Consider the following 13,418-nt stretch of genomic DNA (forward strand, 5'->3'; position numbering starts at 1 on the left):
ATGGAACTAATTAATAATGGGTTGTAATCAACGCAGCTTCTTCAGGCAGTTGTCTCACCGCCGCCAAGGAAACGATTGGCTATCGACTATTTTCTCGCTCAAGAAACGAACAAAAGATATAAGATCCTGTGTGACTAAAAGAGACACATATAATTAATAGTTGATCGCTGGCGGTTCACACTGCCGGCGAGAACTCGCTCTTACATCATTTGTCGCTGCGACAAGAGCTAAGACTCGCTGAGCTATAGGTAAACTACTAGCTCAGCGATACTCGCTCAGCGCTGTTAGCTTGGCGGCCGCCCGGCTCGAGCGAGTAGAGCGAGTAATCGCCCGTCGTGCTCGAACACTCGCTATTCACTGCTCGCCCACTCGTTTCTAGTAACTCGCTCTGCTCGCTTCTCGCTCATCGTCGACGGTGGGACAAGTGCCTTAAACTGTAATTTTGTCTTCAAATTTAATTATTTATTTGTCTTCTGAATTAATAAATCAGCGACTAATTTTAAGCGCCTAATAAATACTTTTCAAGCGACTGTAAATTGTGTAATCCAAGCTACGTTTTAATAAATCAGCATGACGATTATTTATTATGTAGCAACTAAATTTGTAATATGCCTACAAATGTTAAGCTTCTAATAAGTGTATCTATTGCATCTAGAAAACAATTTTAACTGACTCTAATCTAATATTGTCACCTCTATTTTTTATACATTAGTATATGGAAATGATGACTGAAGCAACCATAAATGAACATCAAATTTAATAATATTGTCATCAAAAAATTATCAGTGGTAGATCTAATTTTATATAATGTCCACTATTTTATACGTTACAATTTAAATAATTAGCGACTAGGGCCGGCAAAAGTCCACGTTGCGGCGTCGTCAACGTAAAACGGCGCGTACGCCCGACGCGTCACGGCCGCGCGGTGCACGTTATACGGCGTCGCGAGTCGAGTCTGCGCGAGGTGTGTTGCTAATTTTCATTAAAAAAGAAGACGAATTATTAATTTAGTTGCTAAGTCATTATTTACGATGCTCTTTATTGGGGGTTGATTTTGACTAAATTAGTAGACAGATATTGAAGCTCAAAAATAAATAAAGAAGCTGACTTAGTGACTTACAATATTTGTCGCCAAATCATCAATTTTGAAGATAATATTTTATCGGTAGCCGAGTTATATTATTTGTGGTTTGTAAATTGTCGCTCGATTTTGCATAATTTGCTGGTATTGTAAAGATGGCATATTAGTTTACTTAATAGAAGCTGTTCTATTAACCCGTTGCTTACATACAAAAACAGATGTTCCGTTGCGGATGCTAAATAAAACTTTAGTCTCTGCACTTATTTTCACTAGTAGGCCACTACGGCTTCTCATTCTTATCAAACAGAGAAAAATATTCAACCTACAGAAGCCACCAGCGCGTCGTCTCGCGAGCTGCCTTGAGACCTCACCTGAGTGAGCTTCCCAACATCATGAAGGTGTGTAGCCCCGAGTAAGCTTGTATAACTCTCGGATCATCAGTTCCGTTGTTTACCTACTGTTGCGTGTCGCAGGTGTTAGAAGAAGAGCCTCGAGTGGAGGTGACGCAGGGCGCGTGGAGCGCGGCGCAGGCGGCGCGCGACATCGTGGCGAGCGGCGGCGGCTGCGTCGCGCAGGAGGAGCCCTTCTACGTGTGCGACCTGCGCGAGCTAGCCGCGCGCCACGCGCGCTGGCGCGACCTCATGCCGCGCGTCGAGCCCTTCTACGGTACGTGACAGTCAGACAGACAGACAGACAGCTGTGTGCATGTGAGCGCGCTGAGCACGCTGTTGTTGTTGCAGCCGTCAAGTGCAACGACGACAAGCTGCTGCTGCGCACGCTCGCCGCGCTGGGCACCGGCTTCGACTGCGCCTCGCGCGGTGAGATCGACCTCGTCACAAACCTCGGAGTCGCGCCTGAGTGAGTACACAGGAGTACACACCTGCCTTACAAGAACAGCTCATGAACCAACAATTTTACTAATCCTTTAAAGTTCCTTTTTTTGTTAGCCGGAAGAAAGCCTGTAACCTGATAATCCATCAGGGGAGGAGATGGGCCTCATGAGGGGCTTTTGATTAAGAAAATCTCTGAGATGTTCCGTCCTCGCTGTCTTGCTGGCAACTTAGATAACGGTTGCGCGATACAACCCTTCCTTCCTTTAGGAAGGCCTATTCTAACCCGGTATACCAGTGGCGTATATATATAGTCGGAATTTTTTTGGTTACCTATCCGCTTTTTGGCAACATCCAGCAAAAACAAAACACCCACATCAGGGACCTAATCCCTAATAGTGTTTTAACATCTGACAGAGCGGAGCGCGCAAATATATCTGATAATGATAAATAGAGTCGTATCAGATATATGCACGCTTTGTTGAACTGAGGGGCTACTATAAAATTCGATAACAGATAGGAGTAGAAAAAATAGTACAAGTGTCAGAGGGACCGCACGACACGAAATTCGAGTTTCGTAGTAGCCCCCCTGCCCCTGGTGTCTACATAGTAGTGAACGTGGTTTTTTTTAGGCGTATAATCTATGCTAATGCGGTAAAAATGGCATCGCACCTCCGGTACGCGGGCAGCGTCGGCGTCAACATGTTGACTTTCGACTCCGAAGACGAGCTGATCAAGATTAAACAGCATATGCCGCATGCGCAGTAAGTATTATTCTACTTCTTTTTAATTATATAACGACCAAGTTCAAAAATTTTAAATTCAACAAATTATTGGAGACGAAAGTTCGTAAGAAAAGAAAGCTGCTAAAATTTTCGTCTCCTATTTGTTGAATTTAAAAAATTGTGAACTGTTTTTGTTAAGTGCGGTGCGAGGTGCAAACTTTGCTTGGTCGTACCTATTATATTTAGGTAGGTATGTATTTTTGACGTCTAATAAATTCAGAAGTAACCAGTATAATAACCAGTAGCCAGATTATCCAAGGTGATGGATGACACCATAAAGCACACGGACGTAAGGCGCATGCTGCGGGAGGGGGAGGGCGGCGCTGCCAAGAGCGCAGCCTAAGGTATCGGCGATATTTGGAAGAATTATATTTTTTCTTTTACAAATATAAAATTTTACTCGCAAATGTGATGAAAAACAGTGTATGTCGAACGGGCGGTACTAGAATTACGAACATCGACTCATTAAATCGGTCGTCGTCATCATTCGGGTTTCTAATAGACTCTCGTTCGTAATTCCTTTTACCGTCCTTAAGACACAATGTACTATTTCGTTACGAACAGGCTGTTTAAATATAAGCCGAAATAATAAAAATAAAAAAATTCGAGCGGCGCGGCCTCAAGCGGTTAAGTGTTTAGAAAGGACCATATGTTTATCGTTTACTGTATGGAACAAACCGGGTGGGACCTGTAACAGAAGAGGAGCAAAAAATTAATAGTATATTAAGTACTTACTTATGCTTTACTAATAAATATGAGATTTCGTGGTGTATACATGTTTTGCCCTTGACTGTACAAAACTCTCGGCGCATGAGTCTGTCTGACTCATACTTGGTTTTTTAGGTTTCCGGAGCCAAAATGGCAAAAACGGAACCCTTAAAGTTTGGCCATGTCTGTCCGTCCGCGGCTTTGCTCAGGGACTATCAAGGCTAGGAAGCTATCATGAATGCTATCAATGCTATAATGTATGTAAACTGTGCCGACAAAATGGTACTTACATTAAAAAAAAACAAAAAAAAAATTTTTAGGGTACCTCCCCATAGACGTAAAGTGGGGGTGGTTTTTTTTCTCATACAACCCTATTGTGTGGGGTATCGTTGGACAGGTCTTTTAAAACCATTAGGGGGTTTGCTGAGACGATTTTGAAATTCGAAAATTTGAAAAAATTCATAATGGTAGTAAGTATATCAAACTTTAAAGGAAAACTATAACGGTTAAGTTAGTAAACTATAGCGTGTCCGACACGCTCTTGGCCGGTTTTTATGTTAAAATTTCATCTTTTAACTTAACGAGATATGGGGAGAGAGCTCTATTGTGGCCTAGTCAAACAAAAACAAGCTTTAAAAATTGTAATTCTCAGGTTGGTCTTGCGCATACGCTGCGACGCGAAGCTGTCGATCCAAACGCTCGGCGACAAGTTCGGCTGCGACCCCGCTACGGAGGCGCCGGCGCTGCTGAAAACGGCTGCTGTACTCGGCCTTGATGTAAATATAATTATTATCCCATCTTTATTCTAAAACTGGCGATGGTCATCTAATCGAGCGTTCTTTCCGTTTGATTTCCGTGGGCCCATTTTTTTGACATTGTAGAAGACTCTGTTAATGTTTCCAGAGGGTCTAACTCTGAAGTTTGAAAATCGAAGTTCGTAACGTACCGTCCCTCTCGCACTCGTATTAAATAGTATGTGTCAGAGGGACCGCACGACACGAACTTCGATTTTCCCTCGCAGGGCCCTGTTTTTCAAAGCATATTAATCTAATAAAAATATTAGTGTTTTGTCCCAAATTTTGCATGAAAAACCGGCCAAGAGCGTGTCGAACACGCCCAAAATAGGGTTCCGTAGCTATTACGAAAAAAATAAGTAATATTTTTCTAAGGATTTCGTAGTTTATACGGAATATTCAAAGTTTAGGTATATTTTATACCTTAGGCTGCAATTTACTCTTAAACTACTAATAATTCTCAAGTAAACTTAACCGTTATAGTTTTTCTTGCAAGTTTGATCCCACAAAAACATTTCATGTTAAATGTTGCCAAGACGAGACCATTGTAGCTCGCACTATCAAAAAGTAATCGGATTCTTGTAGAGCCAAGTTTCTAACCCTACGTGCCCAGCTCTAAATCTATAAGCCCTAATTTTACACTAAAGTTGCGACGATACTACAGCAGTAGCTCGTAGCGAGTAGTTCGTTAATTAATCTCTCTAATAAGTTAATCTCGTAGGCGTGCAAACCGTGGACTAAACTGGCGAGTCGGCCACACGAACCTTTTGCAATTCGTCATATGGGCTTGAACTTAAAAATCTATTCAATCTTTTAAACTCTTTCCGTGCGGAAATGTAGATGCGGAAGTATAAGAGCTATGCAATTGAAACTTTATAGTTTTAATAAGTCAGCTACTGACATCATATCCCGAAAATTGTGTTTATCTGGTATAATCCGAACCCAAGTTAAGAAAGTTCAAAAATACGACGAAGCGCTTCGAGAAAAGGTAGGTAGTGCCCTCACCCACAATTTTTCACCCACCGGTTTAGATTTTAGAGGGGGGGGGGCGCTCGATTTTTTTTAGCAGTGACGCCTTGAGCAAAGCCGCGGACGGACAGACAGACAGACAGACATGGCGAAACTATAAGGGTTCCGTTTTTGCCACTTTGGCTACGGAACCCTAAAAATAATTCAAAATGTCATCAAATTTTACAGCCCATTTGAGTTGCCTTAAGGGCCAAAGACTTCCTTCCTTCCTCCTGTTAAGGTCCTTGCTCTGATTTAATTGATTTTAGTTTTCAAACTGTATATGAGGTGCTTTATGGGAGATGGCGGCATGCAGTCGAGAGAAGGGCCCAGACAGTGCCGGATTCTCAGCGGCTAAAAAGCCGGCTGCACGTCCCTAACTTCCTGGAGCTTATTAGGGGGAGAAGAGGGTTAGAGAGGTTTCTTATCCACCCGCAGAGTCTTGCTTCAGCCATTTGCTGGAAAGCCGGGAGAGGAGCATGTATTCTCTTCTCCCGTTAGGCTCTGCGGGGTGCTTGCGTCAGTCTTTTTTGTTGGTCCTCAGTGGTTTCTTTCTTGACAGACTCTATCCCTTTTTATTACAATTTGACTCGCCTTCACCTTTCCAGGTGATCGGCGTGTCATTCCACGTGGGGACCGATGCGCGGGAGTATGATGCGTACGCGCGCGGGATTGCGCACTGCCGCGACTTGTTCGCGCTCGGGGCGGAGGCGGGCCGGCGCATGCGCCTCGTGGACATCGGCGGCGGCTTCCCGGGGGACACCGGCACCAGCATCAAGGAGGTCAGCCATTCAAAGAACTAAGCTATATCTAGTTAAGACGGACTTGCTTTTTTAACTCGTCGACGCGTAGGGTCTACGCTAGCTCACGCGGTTTTGACGGAGCGGGTGGAAGCCTATTGAAAAATAGTACCTACTCGTATGAGCAGCGCTAACTGCACGCGTGCGACGGTACGTTTCCTAAGAAATACTGCGATACGTTCTTTGCATTAAGTGCAGCATCATAAGCTGTTGTCGTTTGTCAGGTGGCAGCGGTGATCAACGCCGCGCTGGAGACTCACTTCCCCCGAGCCAGGCGTGCGCGTGATCGCAGAGCCGGGGCGCTACTTCGCGGCCGCCGCGTACACTCTCGCCGTCATGGTGCATGGCAAACGAGAGGTAGGTACCATAGCGATCCATGATTATTGAGCCACTCGCCACTGTTCATCATTTAGACGAGTTATAAAAACAGTATGGCAAGTGGCTAAACAATCCCTGTTCACGGCTGTACATAATAAGTATCGATCCTAACGGGCTCTACATTAAAACCACAGTCTTGCCGACATTACCTTACCTCGCCAGTACGGCGACCTTATATCTTTCAACAAAGGAAAACTGTCCAAACAAAAAATAAATTTTGTCATTTTTGTCATTTTTTCCCAATGTAATAAATAAAATTGGCAAGTTTGATATGGGTGGTCGTAAGAAATAATGACGTGACGTGTATATTTAAGTGGACACACTAAAAGTACTTTGTAAATTTGTTCCATTTAAAATCATTCGTTTTGAGTTTATAAGTTTTATTATATTTTTGATCTTGATTTAGACGGACTACTTAAATTTTGCGCATTAAATCCGGATAACTAACGCGCGCGCGCGTTGCAGCAGCCGCCGAATAGCGTTGCTCCAAGAAGGGTTACGAATTAGCCCGAAACATGTCGAGCTAAATTCGATTTAAGACGTGAGTTATCTGGATTTCATTAAATATGAGTGAGTTTCACGGTAGTTTCATGTTCAAAATAATTGTCAAAATTCCATTTACTTATAGGCCTAAATTAATTTGCAGCGAAAAGATTTTTTCTGAAATTTCCAACTGAGGCACGGAAACCTAATAATATGGCGCTAAAGCGTCGTCGTAAATGTCTGCAGGTGGCCAACAGAGATGAGACTGGCGTGGCGAACACGCACACGATGTACTACATCAACGCGGGCGCATACAGCGCCTTCATCGACGTACACTATTATCCGGAAAAACCGATGAAGTTCGAACCTTTTTACGTAAGTTATTTTGTGTGCTGTTTGTGCGTGTGGCTAACTAATGTACGACCTGGCTATTTCACCTGTGTATGCTTATTTAGGTACTCGAGATACATTGGTTTACGTAACGTTAGTGACGACATGTATGGAAACGAACCTAAAACATAGTTACAGTCACCTGCATTCATATAGAGCGTGCAAAAATATCTGAACTGCTTCCCGCCTGTATAGAAACAAAGTCGTACAGATGCAGGCTTTGTTGTGGCAGGTTGGTCCTGGCGACTACCTACCTAAGGCAGTTGTCTCACCGCTAGCGAGGAAACGATTGGCTTTCGACTATTTTCTCGCCCAAGAAACGAACAAAAGATATAAGATCCTGTGTGAGTAAAAGAGACACATATATTAATAGTTGATTGCTGGCTGTTCACACTGTCGGCGAGAACTCGCTCTTACATCTTTTGTCGCAGCGACAAGAGCTATAAAACTCGCTGAGCTATAGATACTCGCTCAGCGATGTCAGCTTGGCGGCCGCCCCGCACGAGCGAGTCGAGTGGAGCGAGTAATCGCCCGTCGCACTCGAACACTCGCTTACAGCCAGCCACAAAACTACAATCGCTTCTCGCTGCTCACCCACTCTTTTCTAGTTACTCGCTCTACTCGCTTCTCGCTTATCGTCGGCGGTGGGACAAGTGCCTTACGTATCTCTCTCGCCAGGTCTCTCCCCATCACACCGTATCATACTATGATCGTAATAGCAACGTGTTAGGCATAAATACAATCTTTGTATAGTTTATATCAATCCAATTTAAATAGTGTAAACAAACCGATTTTATCAAAATTCTTGTATAAACACCCAGTGGATCGAATCAATAACGCATTCATCTATAATTCGTGTCTTTTAGGTAGATGTATTGTATATATAATCACTTTTTTCACCAAAATTCACTTGATTTCAATATTTGGTTGGTTGGTTTTTTAGAAAAATATGGCTTTGTCCATTGGAGGACAATTTTGCCAGTGTCTTTGCCGTTGTACGGTAAAAAAAAACTATAAAACGAAATATGAGAGGTAATGGTGGATGAACGATGACCGATTTCAATATTTAATTTTCATTTGAAAAAATCTTCGTCAAAATCTGACGTTATTTCTTGAATGAAACATGAGTATAATCTGTAGTGCCATAGACTAGCGTAGAGTACGTGGATAATTTGACATTTTTAAAATCGATTAATGCTTGATTTAATAAGTGATTTTTATTTACTTACGTTAAAATTAGATAATAGTTACTTCTTTTATAATGAGGGTTTTCACAGAGGCGGAATATCGCTAGATGGCGTTAGTATCGTGAGATCCGTTTGACGTTTGAACTTTGATCGTAATTGGTTAAATAACTAAATTCGACGCTTAACATTACGGGTCTGACACGTTCCTATTACGGTCATAGCATGATACGAGTACGGTGTAGTGGGTAGATAGACCTTGTCGGTGTTTTTTTTTGGTCTGGGTTAGGTAACAAAATTTTTATCCTTCACTACCGGTATTTGTGTTTCTTCAGCCCAGCAAGGAAGAGCCGAGACCCTGTTCCATATGGGGCCCGACCTGCTGCTCGCTGGACTGCATAGTTCCCTCCGCCCGCCTGCCGCCGCTGCAGGTAACTCCCAAGTCAGCGTTGCGTGGCGTGGGTAGGCCTATCAGCCGCCCGGGGTGAAAGAAAATTTAGAATAGAACAGAATTGAATTGAATTGATTTATTTACCGAAACATGTCGAGCTAAACTCGATTTAAGACGTGAGTTATCCGGGTCAATATATATTTAATATGAGTGAGTCTCACGGTAGTTTTATGTTCAAAATTCCAATAAGTAAATTTAAATTAGCCTTTCGAGGCTGGCTGATTGTGATTATTAAAATTAAAACTGAAAATAAATCATATCATAGTTAGTTTTTTTACTAATTGGCCCGTAATGTCCCACTGCTGGGCAAAGGCCTCTATCCTAGATTTCCCACTTGCCCTGTCGGCACTTATGTCTGGCCAGTCGCTGAAAACTAGATCATTCCGCTATCTCCGCCTTGGTCTGCCACGGCGCCGATAGCCATCGCGGCATCGTGGGGGATCCACTGTGTGACTGGGTGACCTAGTGCCCAACTTTCTGGGTGCATGCGGCAATCGTGGCCAGTCCAGTCCCATTTGAGCCTCGCGGTGGCTTTACCTACGTCCACTTGGTGTTTGGAGTCGGTCCGTCCTTCTAACACCTAAAATGCTGCGCTCCATAGCTCTTTGGCAGACCTTCAGCTTGGACTTCTGAATTTCTGTTAAGGATTATGTCTGAGCACCGTAGGTTAGGATGGGCAAAAATCAGAAAACAACACATACGCCTTCCAAAATTATAAATCTATATTCTTAATTTAAATTCAGTATAGCTCTGCCCAAATTTGGGCGGCACAGCACAGTCTGGGACTGACCCATCACCGCTTCACTCCAACACCTTCTGCACGGCTGCCTGGAACCGAAGCCCCTGTCCTTCCTCTGCTGCAAGGACTCCTGCTGCTTACTGGCTATGGAGCCCCTACTGCCTCCAGCCTTCGTGCACCACCGGCGGCCTGCGCTTCGGACCCTGATCCAGGGAAGCCTCCCCAAGAAACGCCTTCCAACTCAACTCTCTCGTATCCGCGACTCTCGAGATTCTTTTCTGTCAGTACAGCCTTAGGGGCTAAATATACGTCTAAAAACTTCATTTTATTTTACTCAAATTGAACCCTGAAGGTCTCACTGCTTTACCCTGACAGTGACATATTGATGAGTTCCCGCTGAAGTGTCAACGAGAGGTTGCCCTTCAACAGCTCCTTTTTTCTCCAGAATTTTTTTCAGGCATTTTCGATGCATCTTTTGACCTCTTTGTCCTGTCTGTTGCTAAAAGAAACTATCTGGCCCAAGTAAATACTCGTATACTCATCGAAATAATGTATATAACGTGCCTATCTACCTCAACCCTACGTTTCGTGCTATTGGTCATAACTTGTGTTTTCATTCAGTTCAACTGAAGTCTAACTTGAAGGCTTGCGGAGCTGAGATCTTGGAGCATCAGTTCAAGTTCTGAGGGTGAGGAAGAAAGAAAGACTATGTCGTCGGCGAAGCATCCCAAGCCACCGCCAGGCTCTTAAAAAAACTCTTCTAGTGAGCTAGTACTTAAATAACTTGGGTGATAGCGGGCCCTGTTTTACGCCCTTTCCTATTTTGAAAGACTGGCCAGACCTCTCCTTCCTAGTTGGGCCAGACAAATTATCAAGTTTAATATTGGCTGCGCTGTTATTGTAAATATTTAAGTAGAGTAATGTATGTGGTATTGATGTTTTGTTAATAATCTAGTTTATTTTATACCATCGTCAATTAAAAGGTTTTCACTTTTTAAGGGTAGTCTAATTAAGACCCAGTGTCGATGACAATGTTAAAATTTCAATTCGATAAAAGTGAAACGTAGAACCTTGTAATATTAGGGCAGAGAGATCTTTCATTACTCATATATTTGGAAAGAACGACCCACTGACATTTTATTCAACGTTTTAATCAAATTTATAAAAGTTTCGGTTTCGGTTTCGGTTCCGGCAAAAAAACATGTTTCGGTCGGACACTTCGTGGCGCCTATGGAACGATTTTCAGATAATTTTTTTTAACCTTCTGTGGCCGACCGTGGCGTTCAAAAGTTTTAACTTTCAATAAATATGTCAATCTGTCAGGTAGGTTCCTGGCTGCTCTTCCAGGACATGGGCGCTTACACGATGACTTTCGCCACCAACTTCAACGGGTTCGTGGCACCGCGGGTGGTACACTTCGTAGATCATTGCTTATGGCAAGTTTATACAGATTTATTAATTTTATTTGTTTACTTAATCTGTGGAGATGGATGGCTGACCTGGATAAAGCCGCGGGCTTACGGTGGATGCAGGCAGCTTCCAACCGAAGCAAGAGGATCGGGTGCGGAAAACGGGAAGCTACTTAGGCCTAGATTTTGCACGGATATATATGTAAACTATGCCGACAAAAGGGTACAATAAAAAAATCAAAAAATATTTTTTTTAGGGTACCTCCCATAGACGTAACGCGGGGGTATTTTTTTCTGTCATCTAACCCTATAGTGTGGGGTATCGTTGGATAGGTCTTTTAAACCCATTAGGGGTTTGCTAAGAAGATTTTTAGATTCAGTGATATGTTTGCGAAATATTCAACTTTAAAGTGAAAATTTTCATTATAATCGAGCGTGTCCCCCCCCTCTAAAATCTAAACCGGTGGGTGGAAAAATTTGAAAAAATTCAGGATGGTAGTAAGTATATCAAACATTCAGGGAAAACTATAACGGCTAAGTTTGCTTGAGAATTATTAGTGGTTTATGAGTAAATAGCAGCCTAAGGTATAAGGAAGATTCCGTATAAAATACGAAATCCTTAGAAAAATATTACTTATTTTTTCCGTAATGGCTACGGAACCCTATTTTTGGCGTGTCCGACACGCTCTTGGCCGGTTTTTTTTTAGAGATAGGACTAAGCTAGATCGATTATTCGCCCCGATTGTCCTCTATCTATAGCAAACACAATGTTTTAGACGAAAACTTCTATAGCAAATTTTGGCCAAATCGTTAGAGCCGTTTCCGAGATCCCCGATATATATAAATAAATAAATATATAACGATCGCTCGTTTAAAGGTATAAGATGTAACTTCCCGTGTCTCGCAGGTCGGTGCTGAAGGAGCAGAGTCCGTTCTCGGAGTGCCAGTTCTTTGTGGGGCGCGCGGCCCGCGACCCCGCCGAGCGCCGCGCCGGCTTCGTCGAGTAGCGCTCTAGTGAAGAACTGCTTGAAAAAACCCTGAGGGCCTATGCTAGCTGACGCGGTTTGCACGGAGCGGGTGGACGGGACGCCTAATTATTATTATTATTATTTATAATGCACAGGCAGCTTATAGCTGATGCGTGCATATCATTGTTCAATTAAAAATAGCGTGCGCGTTGCGAGCGAGCACCCACTCCCTGCGCCCGCGCCAGCTAGCGTAGGCATTGGTTTGGCAGGCTCCAACGACCTTGAAAACTCTTTACGTAGTTTGTTATGTAAAAAATTGGAAAAAATCCCACGACCGTTTCAACCGCTATTATTTTCCTGACGGTTATCTATACTGAAAAAAATAGTGGGTAAAAGGAAGGACTTTATAAAACGATATAGTGTGCATGCGGTACAATTACAATTCTTTAAAATGTCTTGCTTACGGCTCTTATTCTTCAATATATGCGACAGAAACTGATAGCATAGTTGAATCGCTCGTAGAACTACCCTTAAGGCTTGAGTTTAATATTTCTTGCCATCTTCAAGCCATCAATAAACCCGACGTTACCGCACGGTTTGGAATACTTATCTAACTGTTGAGAAGATACCGGCTAGAAACTTCACGAGGTTAAATTAGAAAGTTAGAGCTGTTAGCAAAATCTTGCATCTCTCGATAAAATAATAATAAAACAAAAACCAAGCACGTGAAAAGGATGGCCGCTGCCGGAAGCTCTCATCTGAGGGCTCCTCGCCTGGTGGTGGGAAGGGGGGGGGGTTAGTATGTTAGGGCGTCAGTAGCGGGTACCCTTAGCTCGAAGTCTTCAGCTCCTCGTGAATTACTGACAACTCTATCTCTGGTGTCGGCCGATTATTCGCCTAACCCTATAGTGTGGGGGTACTATCGTTGGATAGGTCTTTTAAAACCATTGGGGGGTTGCTAAATAGTATTTTTTATGCAACTGTATCATAATAAGGGCCATTGAGACACGAGTGCGAGTTTATGACATGAGGCGAAGACGAATGTCATTCATAATAGATATAGAGAATAATAGTCCGCGCGGCGCGGCGGTTTAAGATGGCTCAGGGAAACTGGTACAATTACGCACAAAATGTTTTAACCAAATAATGTATCAGAAAAATTAAAGAACACAAGTAAATTTTAGGAAAGTGTAATTTAATAAGATAATGTAATAATGACATTTAATTTAATAAGGGAGAAAAAATTAGCCATCTGGCAGTGTTGATATTCCTTTCATTACATCATTTTGCGATATTGAACAAGGTTTTATTGCAATCAGGTGTAAATGTTGAGTTGAATAGGTAGGTGTTGCCAAATTTTCCTCTAATGATAACGTGGTGGCTGCTGTTCTAGTTTTTACCTCCTTTAAT

At 42.9% G+C, this 13,418-nt stretch overlaps 1 pseudogene; it reads left to right on the plus strand.

Annotated features, from left to right (window-relative positions):
- Positions 1 to 1,390: 1,390 nt before the first annotated feature.
- On the plus strand, positions 1,391 to 12,047 carry LOC141441905 (ornithine decarboxylase 2-like; annotated as a pseudogene).
- Positions 12,048 to 13,418: the final 1,371 nt, after the last annotated feature.

This window comes from Choristoneura fumiferana, chromosome 24 (assembly GCF_025370935.1).
Source record: "Choristoneura fumiferana chromosome 24, NRCan_CFum_1, whole genome shotgun sequence".
NCBI classification, from domain to species: Eukaryota; Metazoa; Arthropoda; class Insecta; order Lepidoptera; family Tortricidae; genus Choristoneura; species Choristoneura fumiferana.